The 20,152-nt window shown below is 36.0% G+C and overlaps 1 protein-coding gene across 7 annotated transcripts in view; it reads right to left on the bottom strand.

The window, feature by feature from the left end:
* Positions 1 to 20,152, bottom strand: part of ZZZ3 (zinc finger ZZ-type containing 3) — a 117,512-nt gene that overhangs the window by 64,637 nt on the left and 32,723 nt on the right. For 3 of the 7 annotated variants that reach the window (XM_040232538.1, XM_040232532.1, XM_040232536.1), the window contains exons 2-4: positions 4,299 to 4,432; positions 4,143 to 4,221; positions 2,567 to 2,720 (exon numbers count right to left, since the gene is read on the bottom strand). The gene's annotated coding sequence lies outside the window, so the exon portion shown is untranslated. Of the gene's footprint in view, positions 1 to 2,566; positions 2,721 to 4,142; positions 4,222 to 4,298; positions 4,608 to 20,152 lie in introns of those variants that run through there. The other 4 variants (XM_040232537.1, XM_040232531.1, XM_040232534.1 and 1 more) reach the window with 2 other exon arrangements.

The following is a 20,152-nucleotide window of genomic DNA, read 5'->3' as shown; positions in this document are numbered from 1 at the left end:
TTTCTTCACCATTCCAGTAATCAAAATACTTACAAACATGAAATATTAAAACTGTTTTCATTTCTTTTGTTCCCTCAAAATCTTTTTATTCCATCTACAACTAAAATGAAGTCCAAGTTTTAGAGTTCTCAAACCTATGCTATTGGGCCACATTTAAAGCAAAACTGCTTTGTGACATGAACCCTTGGGCTACTTCAAACTCTTGCAACTCAGAGTGTTGACCTAAACACCTGAAACTAACACAACACTGTAAATGAACTATAATCTAATAAAATGTTTTTTAAAATACAGAGTATTTTATAAGGAAATTTGGTGATTCATATTTACTGTCCTTAAAGTAAAGTATAAAAGTCTTAAAAAACAGAGTGGCCTGAGAACTAGCACCATGGGCATCTACTGGAAGCTTGTTAGAAATACAGAATATCAGGCCCTGCCCTAGACCTTTTGATTATAACCAGATGCCCAGGTGATTAAATGTGTTAGGTTAAGATGCACTGCCTTCGACCACTGCATCAGACAGTAGTCTATTAAAATATACCAAACTAAATTAGGCCATTTATCCTTTCTTTCTTTATTTGATCCTAATAAAAGCTTATAAATAAAACCATGATCACTTTGGCTAACGAAGCACTAAACAGAGGATTATAAAAATCTCTTGCCTGAAATTAACATATTGCATATACTTAAGATATTAAGTTGATTAAAATTCTGAAGATTAGAGTTAAATGAAATTTTAACATTCTTCCCTCTAATGATTTTTTTTCTTCTGTGTTAACCTTTTTCTTCATTATCTTTTCTATTTTTGAATAAGAATTTATAAAGACACGTATTTTCTATAGTTACCTGATAAACTTGAATGCAAAATTCAACTACAAACAATGCTCTGATTATCTCAACCAAGTCTCAATATTGTTTTGCTATGCATTGCAAAGTATTATAGACTAAACCAGTTGTCTTCCTCATTTTAGCTGCGTAACACAAGAGTTACTAAAAAAATTCAGTGAAGAGGTTTGGAGTACAAAATATTTCTGCCAAAAATTAAACTGCTAAAGGAAAAGAAACTCATTTACAAAGTATCTGAGAAAATACCCCTGTTAGTTAACCGAATAGATGACATGTTGAAAACATTAGCCAGTACCCAAGTAGAACTGGAAATTTAATCACTCTAGTTTTAGAATTGAGGGAAACTGTTAGTTAAAAGATGCATAAAGACAAAATCCAATCTAGCAACTAGAATGAAGTTTTTCCTATACTACCCACAAACTGATGAATATAGCATTTTCTACAATAGAGGGAAGAGAATATAATCGATCACCAGAATTCCTCTCTTCCCCACCCTCATAAGTTTTCATCCTATTTCAGGACATATCTGAGAAGGACAGTCAATTAAATTTTAGCCGTCCATTCACATTAAGTCCCAAATCCTACCTACAATTACACATATCTCACCATTTGTTTACCGTTGAACTACCCTCTCCCAAATTTGAATCTAATTACAGAACCTAATTATAGGATTCTCAAATCTAATTATGGGATTCTGAAACACTCTGAAATAGTATCAGCTTTGTTTCAGATAATAAATTTCCAGCCCCTGTGATCACATCTGTATAACTGCTTCAATAAGAACTGAAAGGAAACTAAAATGCTCCACCTAATGAAACACTACTCCAGCTATCACCTTTACTTAAGAGAAAGAATCTCAAAAGCACTACCTATAAGCTTTTGTTCCACTATAATTACTGAAGTAGAACAATTTATTTGGGGAATAATCCTTCATTAACATCAATATTCTAGCTGATAGTTATTTAGTTTTATTAACTGAACAATTTTTAGGAAACTGGTCATGATATCACGTAGACAAACCAAAGTGAAAGGCTAAAAGAGTAAGAGGAATGGGAAGCGTCACTAAAGATTCTATTTGTCTAGAACAGGAATAGGAACTGTTTAATAATGGTGTAGGAACTATTCTTGTCATACAATTCTCTTAAGACAAATTTCTTCAGTTGAACAATTACACCATTATCTACAATGTCAAAAGTATCTATAAGGTTGAAAGAAGGAGAGTGAGACCTGGGGATGCACCTATGCAATTCAACTTAAGGTTCTTAATATTAGTCTCTTTGAAGCCTGGGAACTCTATTACATACTATCTTGACCTCTTGTTTAAAGAGATCTCTTCTTTCTTCCCCTTTCAGAGAAACAGAGAGAGAAAGAGATAGGCAGACAAATACAGATAGACAGAGGTGAATGTATATACACTCAAAAAGAAAAGCAGGGAGAAAGAGAAGTCAAGGAATCACATACTGCCCAATACCTCAAGTACTGAAAGGTATAATGCTTTAGAGATTCTAATGTACTTTGAGTCATTTCATGTATCCCTTGTTGGGAAAATATTTCATTCCTACCCAATTCCCTATAGCTCCACATTCCTATGAACAGCTACCCAGACTGCACAATTTTCTACACGCCAAAGGAAGTATATAAAAATAACAAGTCTCCTCTCCTTAAATACAAGCAAACAAACAAACTATAGTTGTCTTCACTACTGCAAAACTAAATAACTTACCTGTACAACCAAAGATCTATCATTGTGGAAATATTATCTCTTTTCCTTATATCCTGAAGGAGTTGAAGCTATGATCTAGAATAGAGCTTAAGCATCAGGGTTTCAGACTCTCAGCTTCAGCCATGGAGAATACTAGAACTTCCTAAATTCCTTTCTTTAAAATAAAATAATAAAAAAAAAAGAATTAAAGAAGCAAATTAACTTATGCTAACAGATTTTAGTAACACTTTGGTAATTCTCATTAACTTTGTAGCCTCAGAGATATCAAGAAACTGGAAAAGGATTTTTAGAAACTAACGAAAACAAACCAAAAAGAGTTTGAAACATACTAAATCTTTACAACTCAATATTATTTTGAGTCAAAATGTGACTCAGTTCTTTTCTAGAGTCTAAGGCAATATTGTTCTGAGATGACCCAAAGACTGCCCTTTATAAAATTTCTCATACAGAATTTATAATCTCTTACTCTTATTCTAGAGGCCTTCCCAAAGTTTGGCCTTCAAGTATTTAAAACTGAGGACTGAACAACAAAAATAATTTAGGTTATGTACAACAAAGAATCAACCAAATCTTCTATATATACATGATAATTGTGATGAAATGTTACAGGACTTTACAAAGGGAAATTTTTTATAAAGGGAAATTTCTATTATTTTTGGCATATGGATTTTCAACAAAAACAATAAGGATTTTCTGGCTCTGGTACCCAGTAGACCAGGTATTTTAATTAGCCTAATTACAATGCATTTCTTGGATAGTCTGATTAATTATTATTTTACTTTATAATAATGTATTATAATATCCTTTTCAGAGAAGCTGGCTAAATGGGTTATTATGAGTGCCCATTTGAAAATAAGGAGGAAACTGGCAATGTTTATGATGGAAACTGTCACTTTATTATAAACATAAAACTAGATATTCTAAAAGTGACAGTATTTTTGGTAAAGGATTGCAATTTGAAAACATAAAAAATATGTTGTTTTAAAAATAAAAAACTGATGCAATTATCAAGCATTGTAAACTATCAATAGATAGCAAAAATAAAAGCACAAGTTTTGTTCAGTAAGACTGGAACAAGGCTAATATTTAATATCTCTAGATGCAATCTCTCCCAGATATGCCTTGCAAATTCTTGAAAAGCACAAGATAGGAAAATTGTCTAAATAAAATTATTTAATGTTACATTAAAGAATGTTCTAAATTAACATGAGGAGGGTACACAGTGAAAAATGGGCCTATAAAAAAGTAACCCTTGACTTGAAACTTCACCCTTCTTATAACACATTCCAACTGCCAACTCCTTTGTACTCAACCTTGAAATCCTTTCTCAAACATGGTAACGCAGTGCACTGTATGGTGTGTGGTGATGGTAGCAATCAACAGAACCAAAGAAGATCCACCATTTAGAATGTGTCTCTGAGTATTCCCTAGCACGTCCATTTCAGTACTCTTTCAAGTTCCAACCAGTCAGGTTACTATCCTATTTGGATAGGGATTGCTGTAGAAACATCATCCATTATGATATTTGCCAGGCAAGGAGATCTGCAACTGTTATTTTCACAGAACAGATACTTACAGCTGAGTCCTACCAGTATTAAGATAAACAGGGTCATGCAGATGGTTAGGCAGATTAGCCTTCTGAAAAACCTAATACACTGAAAAAGAAATTACTTCAGTCACTTACTTGTACTAACTAAAGCGCACTTGGCCTTAAGATTACATTTTTTCTTACCTTTCTTTTAAGTGTTTCACCTAGTGTTTGATTTCCAAGCGTCTGAATTTATCTGTCATCACTGTTAATGTCCATTTTACATTGAGACTTCAGGTATTAATTATTTATATGGTTGAACTAGCACAACTTGATATCTGTGAAGGAAAATCACAATATAGTCACTATGGGTGTGTTATTATTTGCAGATCTGTGGATAAAACTGACAGTATTTCTTCTAAACACACAGCACACTGCATTTTTTAATAAGTTTCACAAATAATTCCTTTTATTTCACTATAAAGTGTTACTTTAACATACTAAAAGGATTTCTTAATTCTCTTATAAATGCTTCTCACAGTGCCCACATAAAATATCTCAAAATTTCTTATAAAGTGTTACTTTAACAGACTAAAAGGATTTCTTAATTCTCTTATAAATGCTTCTCACAGTGCCCACATAAAATATCTCAAAATTTCATTTTACATTAAAATTTGTATCAGTTTTAGAACTTAGATTCCTTTTCTGACTACTAATATAAATATGCCTCACTTGCCACAAGTCTGTAATTTCTCAGATATTAATAGAAAAGTCCTTTTTTGTGTTTTATGATAATATTGGGGAATAAATCTAGAAAACTTAAAGTAAAAGTGCAAGTGAAGTCACTCAGTCACGTCCGACTCTTTGCGACCCCATGGACTGTAGGCTCCTCCATCCGTGGGATTCTCCAGGAAAGAGTACCGGAGTGGGTTGCTGTTTCCTTCTCCAAGAAAACTTAAGAATGCAGTAAAAAAGATCATGACTTTCCCCTAAACATGACTTTAAAACATTTGTTTTCTTTTAAACTAACATTTTTGTATTGGTTAGATTATCCCTCTGTGACTAATTTGTTCCTGTTATTTTGACTATAAATAGGAAATAAAAGTGACAGAATAAGTGAAAAAATAAATCAAGATGTAGCTGTGCAAATGTTCCCTACATGTAAGCTTCTTATAAGCTTCTTAAAAATATATCCTTGGTTATAGGTTGCAAGTGAGAAACATATCAAAGTGCTTACAATGATAATGAAAAGCACTATATAAAATTTTAAGTCATTTCTACCCATTTACTGGTGAAAAAATAAGTTTAAAAATATCATATATGTCACAGAATTTATCAGTGGCATTCTAAAATGATTCAACATAGTATACCATTCCAAATTCCTGTATGATAAAAAGTAAAAATCTACACAGAAAATGCAGATGGCCTGTTTTGTGTATAAAATTTGTTACTGGAGATGTTCACTAAAATACCATAGAAAATTGAAAAATACAATACACAATGTCAATTATATCTCAACTTTTTAAACTGGAGAAACAGAATAATAGAGTAGATAGTGATTAAGAAATACTAATATCACTATCCTCAAACATTTCATTTCTATTCCATTTGTTTTCTTTTTTGATTTTTTAACTGCACAGCATGGCTTAAGGGATCCTAGTTCCCCAACGAGGGATCAACCAGAGGTCCCCTGCAGTGAAAGCGCAGAGTCCTAACCACTGGACCACTAGGGAATTCCCTCATTTGTTTTCAAATGTTAAAAAACACATTAGGTAATGTCACAAAAAAATTTAATACACATCTAAGTATTCCAAAATTTAAAAGTTGATATAAATGCTCTTGTAACAAAGTTAAACTAGTCAAAACTCTTCTTACATTCCTTACACTACACAGCAGTCTTCATTTCATTCACTAGGCATTTCAAATTTAAGATTCTACAAAAAACTATATGCTTTTGGAACAGGTAAACTATTAAGAATTGCGACAAGCTACCATAATTTTAAATTTTATATTATTTAAATATACTAACTTGCTCCAGAAGTTTAAAAAGGTTAGCTATTCTGTCCTTTTAAAGCACACAAAATAGATAACAAACCATTTAATCCCCATTCCTAAGGCCTTATTTATGCCTTTCCACAGAGCTTTGCTTGTGTTCACGTACTAACAAAATTCATTGACTATTCAAGAATTCCAAAACCAAATCCAAAAACCAATCCTGACTGAAAAGAATCACTTTTACTACTATTTGCAGTCTAACACTAGTACTACTGTGTTAAACAGATTACAGGATCTCAGATTCACAGCACATGTGAAATCACTTCAAAAGACTACAAAAAAAAAAAAAAAAACTCACTAGAAAATGTATCAGTTCTATTGACATAGCAAAGTTATATGCTACACATTTACTATAAAAGTAAAACTGTAACATCTAGGCTAAATGCAACCTAAATTATAAAACAATAATTTTTTTTTAACTTTTCTAAGACCTTCAGGAAAAAACTCAGAACAAAGGTTACAACACAGACTCATATTTGGCATCTAATTCCTCAGCTATAATTGAAAATATTAAACACACACACTACACTTTAAATTACTTTAAAAGAAAACAGAGAGAGACAGTCAAAGCTGGTTGTAAAAACCATGAAGATAATGGTCAAAGACATAAATACTTTTCCTAAACAATTAAGTGTATCATCGTTACTTGCTACAGAGAGCTGAACCGAATTTTCACTTGGTACAAAGTATGATCAGGAAGATGACAACATCCTGGCTCCCTAAGTTGTTTAGAACCAGAGGTTCAATGTGTTGGATGCCTCCTACAGGTTTTAGAGATAAGCATATTTCACAGGCAACATAAAGGAAGCAGAAAGAGCATCAGATTTGGTGGAAGGAGACACAAATATGATTCTCTACCCACCATCAATCGTAACTGTTTGATCATGAGAGAACCACACTACCCTTTTGCATTTCATCTATAAAACAGGAGACATAACACCTGCCCACTGCATTTCAGGGTTACTGTGAAGTTCAGTAAGTTTATGCCTCCAAAATACTGTAAAATGCTGGTTTTTGAACTTTTTTATACTGCTTTCCAAACTTTAGATTCAGCAGTTCTGGACATGGCAAGCATAAATATTTTTAATTAACTACTTTAGGTCATTCCAGTGCAGGGGTTATCCCAAAGATGAGGCTCACACTTTGAAAAAAATTCCATCACTTTCTTCTGAAGAATCTTTAATGCTTGTAAAGCATTAATTACCCTAGGGGTTTAAAGCAAACTTTTAAACCTCTTCCTTAGAACTTCAGATTCAATGAAGTTGGGGCAGGGTACAGAATCCTCATTTTTATCACACTCACTGCAGGTGATTGAGCTCAGGACCCACACTTCTACAAACCCTAAAGCATATTATTCCCTTCGTACATTTCTCAAATCTAATCTCAATAAATTTCAAATTTCCCCACCTCTACTGTCATCAAGTTATGACCAACCTAGGCAGCATATTAAAAAGCAGAGACATTATTACTTTGTCAACAAAGGTCTGTCTAGTCAAGGCTATGGTTCTTCCAGTAGTCATGTATGGTGTGACAGTTGGACTATAAAGATGAATGCCGAAGAATTGATGCTTTTGAACTGTGGTGTTGGAGAAGACTCTTGAGAGTCCCTTGGACTGCAAGGAGATCCAACCAGTCCATCCTAAAGGAGATCAGTCCTGGGTGTTCACTGGAAGGACTGATGTTGAAGCTGAAACTCCAATACTTTGGCCACCTGATGTGAAGAAGTGACTCATTTGAAAAGACCCTGATGCTAGGAAAGACTAAGGGCAGGAGGAGGAGACAACAGAGTATGAGATAGTTGGATGGCATCACCGACTCAATGGACATGGGTTTAGGTAAACTCCGGGAGTTGGTGATGGACAGGGAGGCCTGGCGTGCTGCGGTTCATGGGGTCACAAAGAGTCGGACATGACTGAGCGACTGAACTGAACTGAATGTCATGAAGGGCATGACCAATATTAGGCTTTCATCATTTCTTACTTCAATTAATCCACCTGACTTGTAATTGGTTCCTTTAAGTCTTGCTCCTTACAAATTCATGGTCTACAGAGAAGTCTAAGGTGCACATTTCTGTCACTCTCTTGCCTAAAACCCTTTCAAGGGACTTCCACTTCTGGCCAAGACAGAGTAACAGAGATGAGAGGTACATTCCTATTCAAAACAACTGAAAATTTGGGCAAACTGTACAAAAGTGTTTTTCAGACACTTGAAACCAGACAACACAGAACAGTGATCAACGAAAGAGAAGAAACAAATAAAGCAAAGCCTTTAATAGTTCCAGATCCTGACTGGAGTTTCCAGACTGCAGAGTGAGGAGGGTGATCTCAAGCAAACCAGTCTCCCAGTGTTAGTACGAAGCGTGGAGTATGGGGAGACAAAGGTAGCTAAGGTTTCCAGAACACTTGTACCAGAGAGGAAGGAGCATCAAAGAGAGCAAGTAAGACCTCAGAAGATCTACAGAGATCTTCCTCAAGTGTTGAGCTGACCACTCATCAGTATATGCAGTATATCCAAGGCCTGGAAAATCACTCCAACCCACAGCCAGGGATATACTAGGAAATGTGCAACAACTAAGGACAGTTAGTGGTTTATAGTTCCTGGTTCACAGGGTTACCAGTGACTCTGGTGTGAATATTCCTACCCATGGCCAATTTCAAGCTATCAAGCAATATCACTGAGTGCAAAGATGAGAAAAGATACATAGCAGCACATTAAACATTACATAGTATTTCTACAATAATGATACAATAGATATAAATTACCACCAAATCACAAAAATAGTAATAAGCAATAATATAATTGGGGTCTTCCCTGACGGTCGGTCCAGAAGCCTGCCAGACTTCCCTGGTGGTCCAGTGGCTAAGACTCCAGGCTCCAAATTCAGGGGCCCCAAGTTCAATCCCTGGTCTGGGAACTAGATCCCACATGCTGCAACTAAGACCTGGTACAGTCAAATAAAGAATTAAATAAATATTTAACAACAATAACAAAAAAAGAATCTGCCTGTCAATGCAGGCAATGTAGGTTCAACCCCTGCTCCAGGGCGACCCCACATGCCGCTGGGTAGCTAAGCCCGTGCCACGTGCTCTAGAGCCTGCCGGCTGCAATGAATGAAACCAACAGGGGAGAAGCCACCGCCATGAAGAGTAGCACCCACTCACCAGAATTAGAGAGCACCTGAGCACAGCAAGAAAGATCCAGCACAACCAAAACTTAATAACATTTTTTAAAAAAGGAGAACAGAGAAAAATGACAATAAGATTGAAAGCAGACTAGTCCCTGGAAATGACAAGACAGTGAAGTTTATCTTTGTATTGAAAGAAACTGTTTACTAGTGAAATAAAGATGACTTCTAACGATAAATGTTGAAAGATGTCATCACCAACAGAAACAGACTATAACAAATGTTAAAAAGAAATTCTTTAGACAGAAGAAAAACCATACTGGTTGGAACTCTGGATCTAACCAAACAAATGAAAAGCACCAGGAATGGAAAATCACGGTAAATATAAAAGACTTATTCCCCTTAGTTGTGATATCTCTTTAAAAGAAAATTGACTATTTAAAACAAAAACAACACTAATATACTGTGAAGTTTATAACATACACAGAAGTGAAAAATAATAACAGCACAACAACCAGGAAGAGGGAAATACAATGATGTAAGGTTCTTACACTACATATGAAGTGGTATAATTTCAAGACACCCTGTAATAAGTTAAATCCTAAAAGGAATCACTGTTTAAAACTGACATTTAATAAGCCAACAAAAGAAATAAAATAAAACATAAAAAGAAAAAAAATACTGAGTTCAAAAGAAGGCAGGATAGAGAGAAAAGAGAACAAAAATACATATATATGAAAAAATTTTAACAGCAAGGTAGTATATTTAAACAATATATATACGTACATATGTATGTATATATATAGAATAAATGGCCTAAAAACAGTTTCAGTTCAGTTCAGTTGCAAAAAGTTTCTTGGAAAGAATAACAATAAATTTTTAAAGATTCAAGTAATAAAAATTGTGACCATGACAGAATTAAGTCAGAAATCAACATTAAAAGAATTGTCTCAAAATTCCCAAATACCTCAAAGTAACAGCATGCTTCTACCCCACGCCCAAGGACAGGGGTGGTGACCAAGAGCGCCATGCTGCAACGGCGCAGGAGCGGCCAAGAGGGGCTATCGCATATCCAAGGTCAAGGGCAGCAGCTGAGGAGCTACCCCACGTCAGAGATCAGGGGCAGCGGCTGAGACAAGCTACCCCACGTCCGAGGTCAGGGGCAGCAGCGGAGAGGAGCTACCCCAAGCCCGAGGTTGGGAGCAGTGGCCGAGAGGAGCAACCCCATGTCCAAGGAGCAGCCGCTGCGGGGGCACAGAAAGGGCAAGAGGAGCTACTCCACGTTCCAGGTCAAGAGGAGCGACCTCGTCCAAGGTAAGGAGCAGCGGCTGCGCTTTGCTGGAGCAGCAGTCGAAAGATACCCCATGTCCAAGGTAAAAGAAACCCAAGTAAAGACGGTAGGTGTTGCAAGAGGGCATCAGAGGGCAGACACACTGAAACCATACTCACAGAAAACTAGCCAATATGATCACACTTACAACAGCATGTCTAACTCAGTGAAACTAAGCCATGCCTTCTGGGGCCACCCAAGACGGGCGGGTAATGGTGGAGAGGTCTGACACAATGTGGTCCACTGGAGAAGCGAATGGCAAACCACTTCAGTATTCTTGCCTTGAAAACCCCATGAACAGTATGAAAAGGCAAAATGATAGGATACTGAAAGAGAACTCCCCAGGTCGGTAGGTGCCCAATATGCTACTGGAGATCAGTGGAGAAATAACTCCAGAAAGAACAAAGGGATGGAGCCAAAGCAAGAACAATACCCAGCTGTGGATGTGACTCCTGACAGAAGCAAGGTTCGATGCTGTAAAGAGCAATACTGCATAGGAACCTGAAATGTTAGGTCCATGAATCAAGGCAAATTGGAAGTGGGCAAACAGGAGATGGCAAGAGTAAATGTCGACATTCTAGTAATCAGCGAACTAAAATGGACTGGAATGAGTGAATTTAACTCAGATGACCATTATATCTACTACTGTGGGCAGGAATCCCTTAGAAGAAATGGAATAGTCGTCACGGTCAACAAAAAGAGTCTGAAATGCAGTACTTGGATGCAATCTCTGTTCGTTTCCAAGGCAAACCATTCAATATTACGGTGATCCAAGCCTATGCCCCAACCAGTAATGCTGAAGAAGCTGAAGCTGAATGGTTCTATGAAGACCTATAAAACCTTTTGGAACTAACACTCAAAATAGTTGTCCTTTTCATTATAGGGGACTGGAATGCAAAAGTAGGAAGTCAAGAAACACCTGGAGTAACAGGCAAATTTGGCTTTGGAATGTGGAATGAAACAGGGCAAAGACTAATAGAGTTTTGCCAAGAGAACGCACTGGTCATAGCAAACACCCTCTTCCAACAACACAAGAGAAGACTCTACACATGGACATCACCAGATGGTCAACATCAAAATCAGATTGATTATATTCTTTGCAGCCAAAGATGGAGAAGCTCTATACAGCCAGCAAAAACAAGACCGGGAGCTGACTGTGGCTCAGATCATGAACTCCTTATTGCCAAATTCAGACTGAAATTGAAGAAAGTAGGAAAAACCACTAGGCCATTCAGGTATGACCTAAATCAAATCCCTTATGATTATACAATGGAAGCGAGAAATGGATTTAAGGGCCTAGATCTGATAGATAGAGTGCCTGATGAACAATGGACGGAGGTTTCTGACATTGTACAGAAGACAGGGATCAAGACCATCCCCATGAAAAAGAAATGCAAAAAAGCAAAATGGCTGTCTGGGGAGGCCTTACAAATAGCTGTGAAAAGAAGAGAAGTGAAAAACAAAGGAGAAATGGAAAGATATAAGCATCTGAATGCAGTGCTCCAAAGAATAGCAAGGAGAGATAAGAAAGGCTTCTTCAGTGATCAATGCAAAGAAATAGAGGCAAACAACAGAATGGGAAAGACCAGAGATCTCTTCAAGAAAATGAGAGATACCAAGGGAACATTTCATGCAAAGATGGGCTCGATAAAGGACAGAAATGGTATGGACCTAACAGAAGCAGAAGATATTAAGAAGAGGTGGCAAGAATACACAGAAGTACTGTACAAAAAATATCTTCATGACTCAGATAATCACGATGGTGTGATCACTCACTTAGAGCCAGACATTCCAAAATGTGAAGTCAAGTGGGCCTTAGGAAGCATCACTATGAACAAAACTAGTGGAGGTGATGGAATTCCAGTTGAGTTAGATGATGCTGTCAAAGTGCTGCACTCGGTATGCCAGCAAATTTGGAAAACTCAGCAGTGGCCACAGGACTGGAAAAGGTCAATCTTCATTCCAATCGCAAAGAAAGGCAATGCCAAAGAATGCTCAAACTACTGCACAATTGCACTCATCTCACACGCTAGTAAAGTAATGCTAAAAATTCTCCAAGCCAGGCTTCAGCAATATGTGAACCGTGAACTTCCAGATGTTCAAGCTGGTTTTAGAAAAGGCAGAGGAACCAGAGATCAAATTGCCAACATCCACTGGATCATCAAAAAAGCAAGAGAGTTCCAGAAAAATATCTATTTCTGCTTTATTGGCTATGCCAAAGCCTTTGACTGTGTGAATCGCAATAAACTGTGGAAAATTCTGAAAGAGATGGGAATACCAGACCACCTGACCTGCCTCTTGAGAAACCTATATGCAGGTCAGGAGGCAACAGTTAGAACTGGACATGGAACAACAGACTGGCTCTAAATAGAAAAAGGAGTACGTCAAGGCTGTATATTGTCACCTTGCTTATTTAACTTATATGAAGAGTACATCATGAGAAAGCTGGGCTGCAAGAAGCACAAGCTGGAATCAAGTTTGCCGGGAGAAATATCACCTCAGATATGCAGATGACACCAACCTTATGGCAGAGAGTGAAGAGGAACTAAAAAGCCTCTTGATGAAAGTGAAAGAGGAGAGTGAAAAAGCTGGCTTAAAGCTCAACATTCAGAAAACGAAGATCATGGTATCTGGTCCCATCACTTCATGGGAAATAGATGGGGAAAGACTGGAAACAGTGTCAGACTGTATTTTGGGGGGCTCCAAAATCACTGCAGACGGTGACTGCAGCCATGAAATTAAAAGACGCTTACTCCTTGAAGGAAAGTTATGACCAACCTAGATAGTATATTAAAAAGCAGAGCTATTACTTTGTCAACAAAGGTCCATCCACTCAAGGTTATGGTTTTTCCAGTAGTCATGTATGGATGTGAGAGTTGGACTGTGAAGAAAGCTGAGCACCGAAGAATTGATGGTTTTGAACTGTGGTGCTGGAGCAGACTCTTATGAGTCCCTTGGACTCCAAGGAGATCCAACCAGTCCATCCTAGAGGAGACCAGTCCTGGGTGTTCATTGGAAGGACTGATGCTGAGGCTGAAACTCCAATACTTTGGCCACTTCATGCGAAGTTGACTCATTGGAAAAGATTCTGATGTTGGGAGGGATTGGGGGCAGGAGGAGAAGGGGACAACAGAGGATGAGATGGCTGGATGGCATCACTGACTCGATGGACGTGAGTCTGAGTGAACTCCGGGAGTTGGTGATGGACAGGGAGGCCTGGCATGCTGCAATTCATGGGGTCGCAAAGAGTTGGACACAACTGAGCGACTGAACTGAACTGAAAATCCCTGTGAGTTAAAGTAGAAAGAGAAATGAAGGAGAAATTAGAAAATAGTGTAAGTAAATGAAAATGAAAACAACATAATTAGTATCTATGAGATGCAACAAAAGTTAACACTTAAAGGAAAACTTATAGCAGAAAACATACTGGAAAAGAAGTAACTCAACTCAGTGACAGCTCCCACCTTAAGAAACTAGAAATAATAATATAGCCCATATTAAAAAGAAAGGAAAAACTAAAGAACAGAAATCAATGAAACTGAAAACAGAAAAATAAAAATCAATAAAAATAGTCTCTTGTCATACTAATTAGGAAAAAACTATATAAATTTCTAATATTAAAAAACAATGAAGTGATATAAATGTAGATTCTGTATTTAACAGATAATTATTCCAACAAGGGTACCAAGACAAATCAATGAGGAAAAAAATTATAATCCTTCCCCCAAAATGGTGCTAAAACAACTGAATATCTATATGCAATTGAAAGCTGGACACCTCCTTTGCATTCTCTTCAAAAATTAACTAAAGATGAATCAAAGACCAATGTGTGGGAGTTAAAAGTATAATATTTTTAGAAGAAAAGTAAGTATAAATCCTTGTTACCTTGGATTAGACAATGGTTTCTTACCTATGCCCCTAAAAGCACAAACAACCAAGGACAAATGCTACATAATTCCACTTATATGCAGTACCTAAAGTAAGTTAAATTCATACAGATACAAAACAGATTGGTGGTTACCAAGAACTAAGAGAAGGTAATGGTAAGTTATTGTTTAATGGATACAGAGTTACAGCTATACAAAATTAAAGACACTTTACAGATGAGGTGGATGATAGTGATGACTGCCCAACAATGTTATGTACTTAATGCCACTAAAAACTGTGCACTTTAAAAATGATCAATTTTACAAGAATGCCCACTGTCACCATTTCTATTTAACACAGTATTGTAAGTCTCAGTCACAACAATCAAAAAGAAAAAATAAATAAAAGATAATAAATTGAAAACAAGAAAGTAAAATTGGCACTATTTGCAGATGACATGATAATGTATGTAAAGAACCCTAAAACCTCCACCCCAAAACTATTAGAACTAATACATAAATTCAACAAGTTTGCAGAATACAAGATTAGTAAGTAAAAATCTGTTGCAGTTCTATACATTAACAATGAAATATCAGAGCAAGAAAGTAAATACAGCCCTACTTAAAACTTCATTGAAAAATAAAATACCTAGGAATAAAGTTAACCAAAGCAGTAAAAGACCTATACTCTGAAAACTACAAAACAATGATGAAGGAAAATGAAGATTATTCAAAGAAATGGGAAGATGTTCAGCACTCTTGGATTGGGAAAAAAATCAACATTAATTATTAAAATGGCCATACTACTCAAAATAAGCAACAGATTTAATGCATCCCTATCAAAACACCAAGGATATTTTTCACAGAACTAGTAGAAATAATCCTAAAATTTATATAGAATCAAAAAAGGCCCCAAACTGCCAAAGCAATCTCAGAAAAAAGAACAATACTAGAGGTATAACTCTCCCAGACTTCAAACTATACTCCAAAGCTACAGTAATCAGCATAGTACTGGCACAAAAACAATAGAACAATTGTTCTGGCACAGACACACAGAACAATGGAACAAGGAGCCCAGAAATAAACACATGCACACACAGTTAGTCTATGACAAAGGAAACAAGGATATATAACGGCAAAAAGATAACCTCTTCAACAAGTGGTGCTAAGGAAACTGGACAGCCACAATGAGATAAGAACAATGTCTCACTTCTCACACAAAAATAAACTCAAAATGGTTTAAAGACCTAAATATAAGACACAAAACCATACAACTTCTAGAAGAGAACATAGTTGGAACACTCTTTGACATAAATCATAGTGATATTTTCTGGGCTCAATCTCCTAAGGCAAAAGAATAAAAGCAAAAATAAACAAATGGGACTTAATTAAATTCAAAAGCTTTTGCACAGCAAAGGAAAATTCAGTATAATGAAAGACAACCTATGAATGGCAGAAAATATTTGCAAGTGATATGACTGACAATTGGTTAATATCCAAACTGCTCAAAAACTCAAAATCAAAAATAATCCAGTCAAAACAGGGGGCAGAAGACTTGAATAGACATCTTTCCAAAGACATACAAACAGCTAACAAGCACATGAAAAAATGCTCAACATCACTAATTATTAGAGAAATGCAAATCAAAAGCACAATGAGGTTATCACCTTACACTGATCAGAATGTCTATCATCAAAGAGAATACAGGGCTTCCCTGGTGACTCAGTGGTAAAGAATTTGCTTGCTGTATGGCAAAAACCACTACAATATTGTAAAGTAATTAGCCTCCAATTAAAATATAAATTAATTTAAAAAAAAAAAGAATTCGCTTGCCAGTGCAGGAGACATGGGTTCAATTTCTTATGCAGGAAAATCCCACAGGCTGCAAAGCAACAAAGTCCATGCACCACAACTATTGAGCCTACGCTCTAGAGTCCAGAAGTCACAACCACTGATTCCACATGCCACAATTACTGAAGCCCACATACCCTAGAATCCACGCTCCATAGCAAGAGAAGCCTGCGCACTTCAACTAGAGAAAAGCCATCACAGCAATGAAGACCCAGCACAGCCAAAAATAAATAAACAAATTTAAAAATAATAATACAAATAACAAATGTTGTGAGAGTGTGGAGAAAGGGGAACCTTTGTACACTGTTGATGGGAAATTGGTGTAAACTGGAGCACCTACTATGGAAAATAGTATAGCGGCTCCTTTGAAAACTAAAAAATAGAACTACCAGGGAATTTCCTGTTGGACCAATTAAGACTCCACACTTTTATGTATGGAAGAAAACCAAAAACACTTTTTGAATTAAAGATACGTGCAACCCAATGCTCACAGCAGCACTATTTATAACAGCCAAGACATGGAAGCAATACAAGTGCCCATCAACAAATGACTGGACGAAGAAAACACACACACACAGGAATATCACTCATTCCTCATGCCATTCACAGCACATGGATAGACTAGGAGAACATTATGCCTAGTGAAATAAGTCAGAAAGACATATACTATATCACTTATACCTATCACTTAAATCTAAAAAACAATATAAATGAATGTTTACGTAAAACAGACTCACAGATATACAAAGCAAACCTGCAGTTACCAAAAGAGAGATGAAAAGGGGGATGGACAAATTAAGGGTTTGGATTAATAGATAACAAACTACTATATATAAAATATATAAGCAATAAGGATGTACTATATAGCACCAAAAATATCTTCTTTATCTTATAATAACCTATAATAAAATATAATCTGCAAAAATACGGAATCACGATGCTGTATACCTGAAACTAATACAATTATGTAAATCGACTATACTTCAATTTTTAAACGGTCAATTTTAAGATATAAGTACTCTTGCCTAGAAAATCCCATGGACGGAGGAGCCTGGTGTCCATGGGGTCGCAAAGAGTCGGACACGACTGAGCAACTTCACTCACTTCACAATTTAAAAATTGAAAACAAGCAACCACAAAATACACATAAATTGTAGCACAAAAATTTAAGCTTTTTGTGCCTTTTGTGTTTCTAAGAACTCTTATCAAGATAACGAGACAAGCCACAAAATGAGAGAAAATATTTACAAATCACTCATCTACAAAGAAACTTAATAACTTAGTAAAAACATAAGCGGTCTAAAAAGTAACTAATGGATTTGAATACATATTTCTGCAAAAAAAGATGTAGAACTAGCCAATAAGCATATGAAAAGATACTCAACACTGTTGGTCATCAGGGAAATAAAAATCAAAACCACAATGAGATATTGCTTAATACCCACTATAACTAGTATGACAAAAAATGAAAAACCAATATTGACAGGATATGGAGAAATTAGTACCCTCATACATTGCTGGTGTAAATACAAACCGTTGCACCTTTGGAAAAGTCTAGCAGTTCCTCAATAAGTTAAACATAAAATTACCATGAGGCAGGAATTTAACTCCTAGATACATACCCAGGAAAAACAAAACATTTTCACACAAAAACTGAATTTTCACAGCAATGTTATTCACAATAGGCAGAAAGTGAAAACAACTCAAATGTTCATAAACTGCTGAATGGATGTATAAAATATGGTATACAATGGAATGTTTATACAGCCATAAAAAAGAATGCAGTATTGGTACAAACTACAACATGGATGAAACTTAAAAACCTGATACATGAAAAAAGGCAATCACCAAAGGTCACATATTGTATAATTCTATTTATATGAAATGTTCAGAACAGGTAAATTCATAGGCAAAATCTACAAAAAGGAGATTAGTGGCTGCAGAGACTGGAGGAAAGGAAGAGACAGAAGAAAGCAACTGCTAATGGGTGTGGGGTTTCTTTTTAGATAGATAAAAGTATTCTGCAGATGATGGTGACACAATTTTGTGAATATTCTAAAAATTATTGAATTATACACTTTAAAGGGATAAATATTATTTCTAAAATTTATAGGAACTTCCCTGGTGGTCCAGTGGCTAAGACTGTGCCTCCCAATGCAGGGGACCCAGGTTCAATCCCTGATCAGGAAACTAGATCCCACACGCTATCAAGAGTTTTGCATGCATGTGCACAACTAAGACCTAGCACAGCCAAACAAATAATAAAAGTGATAAATAAATAGCATTTAATAAATAAATAAAACTATTTCCTTTGCCTCAAGTGACTGTGCCTTTCTTTCCATAGGCTGCTGCTGCTATTAAGTCGTGTCAGTCGTGTCCGACTCTGTGCGACCACACAGACAGCAGCCTACAAGGCTCCACCGTCCCTGGGATTCTGCAGGCAAGAACACTGGAGTGGGCTGCCATTTCCATAGGCTGCTAGGTCCCAAAAAACTGCTCTCCAATAAAGTGAGAAAACAGTCAGAAAATATACTTCATTTTCCATAAAGTTAGATTTACTCAGTTTAAAGAATTCCTTTATTCTGAATCTAGGTCACTCATCTTTTTTGGTATGAAAGGGGGTACCTGTAAAGATTCTAATATTTTTTTAAACAAAATTAAAAGCTGGCAATCTCACACTGATTCCAAAATACTGAAAATTATACTAAACTGTTCTGTAACAATATTTTTAATCTTTTGTTAATTAAACACAATAATTTGGAACCACTGAGGTTGTAATGATACCAGTATCATGACATCACATACAAAAATAAGTATTAAGAAGACAAAATTATCAGGCTGTCATTTTTTTTTTTTGCCTGGAGGTGGGACACACAGGACCCCAACCAGGAATAGATCCAAGTCCCTCTGCTGTGAAAGCAGGGTGTCCTAACCACTGGATCACCAGGGAATTTCCAGGCTGTCATTTCTAAACATTATTCAGTTCTATTTCATATTAGTGGATCAAAACAGTGTTGAATAAAGAAAGAACATTTTTAAAAGCTAATCCAAGGAGATAAATGGAGTTTTTAAAAAAACTATTTAGAAGCAATTTTTCTATAAGCTACAGACTCAACAACCATTAGAGACAATTTCCCAATTTTTCCCATGAGTTTCAGAGTCCTATGTGGATTTATGTGTGATAATTCAGTTAACTCTGTACTTCTCAAAATATATTATTCAGTCCTCTGCTGACAATTTCAAACTTAGTAAAAGAATGAACTTTCATTTTTATTCAGGCAGTGTTTATTTCATGGAGTATTCTTTTTAAAAGTGTAACTAGTTTATTAAATCAATGATTTTATTCAATTTTAATTGAGGAGTTCTGGCGTGCTGCAGTCTATGGGGTCACAAAGAGTCAGACACAACTGGGAGACTGAACTGAACTGAGGCTGAAAAGTCTATTCAAAGAAAAGTGTAAAGAATTATACAGATTATATCAAGATACAACAAAACAATAAAGTTATAAGGATTAATATTTGAGCAATGGTGTTATTATATCCTACAAACATACAAGTTATCTTTCATAAACACCAATATTTAACTTCACATGGAACCTATATTCAAAGTTATTGATAAAAATTCACATTTGCCCAATGACTTACAAACTCAACTTCACAGATGAATTATCAGTAGAAAATCTTGATTCCCAAACACATAAACCTTTTCATAAAAACTCTTTCAAAAATGCATTTTTAAGCAAATACAGCACCAAGTGAGAGAGTCAAAGCTTAAAGCTTTAGTTAAGTCTTAAAGCTCCCATTTTACAGTGATGGAATGAATGTGAAAAGCC

Source organism: Oryx dammah, unplaced genomic scaffold, assembly GCF_014754425.2.
Source record: "Oryx dammah isolate SB20612 unplaced genomic scaffold, SCBI_Odam_1.1 HiC_scaffold_28, whole genome shotgun sequence".
Taxonomy (NCBI): domain Eukaryota; kingdom Metazoa; phylum Chordata; class Mammalia; order Artiodactyla; family Bovidae; genus Oryx; species Oryx dammah.
The sequence above is the reverse complement of the archived record's forward strand: the minus strand, read 5'-3'. Positions and strand labels throughout refer to the sequence as shown.